Below are 5,786 nucleotides of genomic sequence, written 5' to 3' on the forward strand. Positions count from 1 at the left end.
AAAATGATGTCACCGCTTTTAAACCGATTGCATCTTATAAAGTGAAGTGTAAAAAAAAATCAGTTAAATTTTCAGACAGTTTAGGAGCGTCGTTGCTGAGAAAAATCAATAACAATTTGGGCCAAATAACATGTAATCTTATGGAAGTCAAGACACATTCAGTGATATCTCCGTTAAAAATGATGCTAAAAATATGAATTTTTTTGGGCAACATGAGCAAGGCTTGCCGAATAATGTCAATTTTTTTCAGATTTATTAGGAGATTTGCTGAGATTATATTAATAATAATCTGTCTCCCTGCAGTTTTTTGAGGCTAGGATCATCACTGTTCGTGTTTTCGACTGAGCTTTTACCAGTTTTTCGTCTTTTTTTCCCCAACTTTTCTTTAAAGTGTATGCAACATTGCCAAACTGTAAACTGGCCTAACTTTTGAAAGGTACAGGTCATCACTTTTGGGTAAAAAAATGACTGTACAGCCTCAACTTCCTTAACGTACGTGTAGTTGAATGATTTAATTGAAAATACATTAAAAATATGCGAATTGTAATCTGCCGTTCAATTCCGGAGCTGTACGATATGCGAGAGATGCATAAAGTCCTTCAACTGCATAAAGTCCTTAAACCTAATAATAAAACACCGCTCGATCGGTATGAATCCCGACATTATCCAACTTGCAGCGAGATTTAAAAGGGAAGAATTTTCCGTTTGGATTACTTCTTCAACGTGGTATCATCACGCATGCTGTAAATACTTAACCAATTTTTACAAATGTTCATGATTTTATTCAAAAGACATTAATAACTCACATTGTATATTGCGATACTGGACCAAGCAAATTGGGATTTCTCTTGCCAAAAATATTACCCGACTATATTAGGAATGATTGAAAAACAAATCGATTTCGTAATATATAAAGCACTCAGAGGTCGATCGATTGAGAATTTTTTTGCTTTTCAATAAAACATAAATACTTCAATGATTTTGAAAAAAGTCGAGGAATTGAAAAACGAGTGAACTTTTTTTTTTTATAGAGGTTGGGAAGTAAGAACCATATCAAATATAACCATTTTTATTTATAATTCGGACAATAATAAAAACGGCTCCCACGTAAGTGCTTATTTTTTCAAAAAAATATATTCGCATGAATTCAATGTCACATACAATGTGTCGATACGACACAGTCAACATTGTTGTCGTCCCATTACTAGTAGCGCGTATTATAATAGCTGAAAGGTCTTATCGGAGAGCAGAAGAAAAGCAGGGTCTTGCAACTGCAGTCTCCAGTTGGCAGGAAGGACCAGCTCGTAACTTTGGACTCCAACAAAAAACCAACGGAGTTTGAAATCGCCATATTTTTTCTTGCAGGTGAGTTAAAAAAACTCATAAAATTTTTCATGAAAATAGAATAAAATATTTTGTAGCATACAAGGGATTTTATTAACTTACAATCGAAATTCACATTTTACATTTAAAAAATTGTCGTCTATACGAAATATCGTGTTCATCCATAGGATCGGTTTCTGTGTGAACAATCCGAGTTCAACGAAAAAACTTTTGAAGTTGTAATGTCAGTATAATATAATAATTCTGGGTTCACGACAAAGAATGTGATGAAAGTGCACAGAGCGAAAATTAAGGGAAGGGCACAAAAGGCAGCAAATGCAGTATGGGGAGTGTGGAAAAGAGCACGAAGGGATATGATGGACGAAAGAATGTATCTATTAGACACAATAGTAAGAGCAGGAGCCTTAGACGGATAAGAAATATATGGGGTTTCCACAAAACAGGTCAACTCGAACTAATTCAAAATAGATACTGTAAAATGGCGATGGGAATAGACATGAGGACGCCCAGATATGTATGGAGGACAGAACTGGGAATCAAAACGCTAGAGTATGAAATCAGAGAAAGAGCATTGCGATACATTATAACAGTATTGAAGATGGAAGAAGACAGATGGCCAAACATATGCTTAAGGGAACAAGTTCGAGGGATAGCAAATAAGAATCCATCAAAGTGAGGAAAATATTTGATGAGTGTTAAAAGAAATAAAAATCGAAGAGCTAGTGGAGATGGTCATCGGAAGAAGAGAGATAAAAACAATTGAAAGACTAATCGAAAAAGGCTTGAAAAATTTAATGAGAACCATAGAGAAAGAAAAAGAACGGATACAGGAGTCATCATATAATAGCATATATAAAGAAATAATTGAAAAAGAAGAAAAACCGTGGAAATATTGGGAAGCGAAGGGTATTAAAGGAAATGACAAAGAAATGTGGGCAAGGATAAGATGTGGAAACATAGGGAGAGATGGGAAGAAAGGGGAAGAGGATTGGAAGTGTAAAATGTGCGAGCACGAAAAAGAAACACTAGAACATCTAATCATTTGTGAAATAGGAAGACAGTCAATAACAAAGGAAACGAATGAATATATAGAAGGGTCGACAAAAGAGGCTAAAGACGGGAAGGGCATCAGGGAAGAGTTGATTCAAATGTGTCAGTTTTTTAGAGAAGTAGAAACAATATGTAAAAAAAGTGAAATGCAAAGAAGGAGAAAAGGAGAAAAGGGATATGCTTGTACAATTACTTTATAAGAGCACATGTATAAACAGTATAATCTTCGTAAAAGGCCACAAAGGTCATGCGAATAAAACTCATTACTACTACTCCTACTATAACAATTCTGCATGAGGATCCGAGATTATTAACAATTTTCTGCAAATAGAAAAATTTCATGGCAATGTCGTTGGCGTCGGATGAAGCGTCGATCCGTATAGAATCACCTCCTCGGCAAAAGACCCTGAGATCACCGGGCCATTTTAATTTTGCTTTGTCCCACGAGCGTCGCAGGAAATTCGAGTCGGTAAATAGACTCGATGCTCTGTTGGCGTTACAAACGTGGAACATATGGAGCCTGAATCAGTGTGACGCATAACAGATCGTGGCATTATTCAACCTGTAACTATCCCATCGTCGCACCTGTTGCATTCCGTTTGTGGCATATATCGGTACTGAAAGCAAAATCGTAAAATTTAGTATGGAAAACGAAACAGTGACAACTTACGTTTTTTTCTCTCGTTGCCTCGTGCCGACATATTTGACGAACGCAATTTTTCATGACGAAGTAAACCGAGTTCGTTGAGTCAATTAAAATTTGGCTGATTCACTCACCAGATTCGCTGACTCAAGTGAGTATCGCGCTCAGTACGACAAAAAACCTCGTTTTATCCTGTTGGCTACGATTCCACAATGCGAACAAATCCAACCCGACAATTCGATTGAATCGATCACCCCGAAAAAATCACTTGCAGGTTACGGTGATTAGCGTACTTAAGGTGGAACGATACCATACATCGAAAAAGAGGGATTTTTATGCAAATTGGTAGATACGTTCGAAAGTGTGTAAACTATTTGCTCGCGAAATTTTAACGGGTTGGACCATACCGTTTCTGAGAAAATTGAATTAGTTTTTTTACATTGGATCTTATGGAAAAGCGCAAAAAAACGTAAAAAAGCATTGAAAAAATACTGTTAAAAAGCCACTTTTCGACGAAACGAACACTAGTTTATGAACCAACTGTCAAGATAACTCTCGCGAAATTTGCAGTGATTTCACGATATCGTTTATCTGCAATTTACAAAAGAAAATTAATAAACGAAGTTTGTCTCTCTCTTCGCGCGGACGTAGCTTCAAACGCGGCAACGTCGCATCGATCGACGCATTCTCGTATCAGTAAATAAATAGTGCGACTTAGAGCTTGCCCTCGAGCTTGAGCAGAGGAGCCAACAGTCCAAAACTGAAAGCATAACCCTGCATTGCTGCGGTCAAAGCAACTGTTTGATATTTTGAAATATAAAACAAGAAGCTTTTTTTCGCTAAAATTAGGAACATCACGATTGAAATAGTTATTTTTCCATCTAAAAGTACACAATTATCATTTTTTCATGTAAATTGAAAAGCAGAAACTAAATCCACGTGCAGTTGCTAAGTAGAGAGGCTTTCCATGTTAACGCGTAGGAATCCCCTCTGATCGCGTGCCCCGCAACTGAGGTACCCTTCCACCTTAAGCTCCGACCCTTTTCTCACGAAGTAGGTTAGATAATTCGCCCATAGGTGTTCAGAGATCATTAAATTGAATTGAATCGAAAATTTGTCAGGAGAAATGAACCTGCCGCGATGTGCTTGGATCAAAGATTTATTAAAATCCATAAATAAAGAAAGGTAAAGATTGATGCGAAAACAAGTTGCACTAGCTCAGACGTTTTCCAATCGTGTTTATCCCAAACGCCCGAGCAAATGAAAAGATCTGAATAATTTTGCATCGGTATTCGCAAAAGGAACTCCCTCGACGTGTTACAGTGTGCACGCGCGTACTTACGAGCTGTTAACTTCCGTTTCACCGCCTGCTTCCCACCGGCGCCCTTTCATTGCCCCCCCGCTCCATATCCTGAAAGCTGGAAAGCCTCCGACCACACTTAACTCAACTCCGGGAGGAGGCAAAGCCCGCTGCAGTTGACGGGCACTAGATACTCCACTCTCTCTCGATTCCTCGCTGATGTACACCGCGCGTTTCGATCCGGGCTTCTCTTTTCCTCTCGCTCGTTTAACTCTCTTCGCGATTCTGTCCGGGCTAGAAACACAAGACCGCGCTGCAAGGAGAATCTTTAGAAATGCCTACGAAGTTTATTAAAGCGTTCGGGACTCGAGCTCCATTCTCTGCGTGCGGCGTCTCGCACCGCGAATTAACTACTTTCGGAGAACATTTCGAAGCCGATTTTGTTCAATCTATACCAGCAGCGCGAGCGTCCCTAAGACCGTAAGGAAGTAAGGCACGCAACGACGCGGCGGTTCCCCTCACTTTTGAATCGTGTTCGTGCCAAACGCCACCACCAACGACTCGCTCCTTTATTTTTATCCTCGCATATCCAAAACTCCGTGGTATTAGGCCGTGCCGCAGTGGTGTTAGGTCATATTATAGGTACTCGGTCACTCAGCGAACCGCTTCCTCGCTCGAGCACATTTTAAATACGTCGCAGTTTCTTCGAATTCTTTTTATCCGCCTTTATTCCACGCGGGAACCCCTCAGCGGAGCGATTCCTGCAACTCACTATTTTCCATCCGCGCCTCGAGCTTTTCTCCTTGGAGCTCTTCAAACTGACACTTTCAGTAGGTACATACGGACGAAGGTTAAAAAGATTGAAAATGTATCAACGTGTGTTCTATTCTTAACGGCGCGTCTCTCAAGCACACCCTGAGACTAGAGCGCGGTGTAAAAACCTCACCTTCGATTATAATCAATCTTTTCTCCTACGCTTCGTGCAACTCCGTGTCCCCGAGCACTGAATAATTTCAGAGATCCTTCACCCTGCGCGTTCACGCAGGCGAGAATATTATCGAATTAGCATTTCAAAATCAAGCTCACTTTCGGGCTTTACGGACATTGATTTTCGAAGCTGGTATTCGCACTCCGAAAGGAACGTCCCTTTTTATCGGGCTTTTCAACTCTTGTTTTACAACGTTCGCTAAATATTTTTCCTTTTTGAATTAAAACACCGTTTCGTGGTGGATTTGAAAATTATTTCGAAAAACGTTTACAGGCAACTGTCAAATTCAAGCGATAGAGAAATCTCGAAGTGAGGGAGTTCTTTATCTTCGAAATCGAAACTCCGTCACAGAATTTCGATTTCGAAATTTGCAGCTTTCTCTCTCGCACTTATGGTCGCGATATACCGACTGATCCATCCTCTTAAAAGATTGTTCGATTCTCTCGCACTGTCGATTCGAT

The 5,786-nt window shown here is 39.6% G+C and overlaps 1 long non-coding RNA gene across 1 annotated transcript; it reads right to left on the bottom strand.

Moving 5' to 3' along the window:
• Positions 1 to 4,587: 4,587 nt before the first annotated feature.
• Positions 4,588 to 5,334, bottom strand: LOC122416571 (uncharacterized). Its single transcript, XR_006262132.1, has 3 exons — positions 5,284 to 5,334; positions 4,860 to 5,161; positions 4,588 to 4,631 (listed from the first exon to the last, which is right to left on the bottom strand). It is a non-coding gene; the product is annotated as an uncharacterized lncRNA (long non-coding RNA).
• Positions 5,335 to 5,786: the final 452 nt, after the last annotated feature.

This window comes from Venturia canescens, chromosome 1 (assembly GCF_019457755.1).
Source record: "Venturia canescens isolate UGA chromosome 1, ASM1945775v1, whole genome shotgun sequence".
NCBI classification, from domain to species: Eukaryota; Metazoa; Arthropoda; class Insecta; order Hymenoptera; family Ichneumonidae; genus Venturia; species Venturia canescens.